The sequence below is a fragment of the Arachis hypogaea genome, chromosome 12 (genome assembly GCF_003086295.3).
Source record: "Arachis hypogaea cultivar Tifrunner chromosome 12, arahy.Tifrunner.gnm2.J5K5, whole genome shotgun sequence".
NCBI classification, from domain to species: domain Eukaryota; kingdom Viridiplantae; phylum Streptophyta; class Magnoliopsida; order Fabales; family Fabaceae; genus Arachis; species Arachis hypogaea.
In genome coordinates this window covers 25,384,923-25,386,709 of record NC_092047.1, presented here as the reverse complement: position 1 = coordinate 25,386,709, position 1,787 = coordinate 25,384,923, and positions in this window count along the sequence as shown.

The following is a 1,787-nucleotide window of genomic DNA, read 5'->3' as shown; positions in this document are numbered from 1 at the left end:
TCCCTTCTATTTGCGAGGTGACTACTTGTGAATCGCTGAAGATGGTAAGCCTTTGGGCTCCGACTTCTCTAGCTAGCTTCAAACCAGCCAGTAGGGCTTCGTATTCGGCTTGATTATTTGAGGCGGGGAACTCAAACCTTAAGGAGAGTTCGAGTTGGGTTCCTAGTCACTTTCTAAGATAACACCTGCTCCACTTCCGGCTTTGTTTGATGAGCCTTCAACGTAGAGGTTCCAGTCGATGGGGGTTCCTAGGGTGTCAGTGTATTCTGCGACGAAGTCGGCCAGGTACTGAGACTTGATGGCTGTCTGAGCTTCGTACTTAAGGTTGAATTCGGATAGCTCGACCGCCCATTGCAGGATTCTCCCAGCTAAGTCGGTTTTCTACAAGATACCTTTTATGGGTTTGTTGGTCCGTATTCTGATGGTGTGGGCTTGAAAGTATGGTCGAAGTCGTCAGGAAGTAAGTATGAGGGCGCAAGCGAACTTTTCTATTTTTTGATAATTTAGTTCGGCCCCTTGTAAAGCTTTACTGATAGAGTAGATGGGTTGCTGACCGTTTTTGCCTTCTTTTACTAGGGCTGAGGCTATTGCCCGACTTCCCACGGCGAGGTATATGATCAGTTCTTCTCCTTGTCGAGGTTGGGTTAGACTAGGTGGTTGCCCCAGAAATATTTTGAAGTCTTGGAAGGCTTGTTCATATTCTGGGGTCCATTCAAACCTCTTTCCTTTCCTTAGAGTTGCATAGAAGGGAAGGGATCTTATGGCCGATCCGGCTAGGAACCTAGATAGGGCCGCTAGCCTTCTGTTTAGCTGCTGTACCTCTTTAACGTAGGTCGGACTTTTCATGTTGAGTATAGCTTGGAATTTATCTGGGTTTGCCTCAATCCTTCTCTAGGTGAGCATAAACCTTAGGAATTTGCCTGCTTCTACCACAAAAGTGCACTTTGTGGGATTTAGTCTCATCTCGTGCTTTCTTATGGTGCTGAATACTTCAATGAGGTCGGGTAGCAGCTTTTCTTCCTTTTATGTTTTCACCAGTATGTCATCCACGTAGACTTCCATTAGTTTTCCGATGTGGTCGGCGAATACTTTGTTCATCAACCTCTGATATGTGGCCCTTGCGTTCTTGAGTCCGAATGACATGACTACATAGTAGTAGTTTACTTTCGGGGTTAGGAACGATGTCTTCTCTTAGTCGGGTTGATGCATCAGGATCTGGTTGTACCCTGAGTAGGCATCCATGAAAGAGAGGTACTTGTATCCCGATGATGAGCGGATAATTTATACGCTTTTTGGCATTGTTTTTACACATTTTTCAGTATAATTTAATTAGTTTTTAGTATATTTTTATTAGTTTTTAATTAAAATTCACATTTCTGGACTTTACTATGAGTTTGTATGTTTTTCTGTGATTTCAGGTATTTTCTGGCTAAAATTGAGGGACTTGAGCAAAAATCAGATTCAGAGGTTGAAGAAGGACTGCAGATGTTGTTGGATTCTGACCTCCCTGTACTCAAAGTGGATTTTCTAGAGCTACAGAACTCCAAATGGTGCGCTCTTAATTGCGTTAGAAAGTAGACATCTAGGGCTTTCCAATAATATATAATAGTCCATACTTTGCCTGAGTTTAGATGACGCAAACTGGCGTTCAACGCCAGTTCCATGCTGCATTCTGGAGTTAAACGCCGGAAACAGATTGCAAAGTGGAGTTAAACGCCAGAAACAGGTTACAAACTGGCGTTCAACTCCAAGAGAAGCCTCTACACGTGTAAAGCTCAATGCTCAGC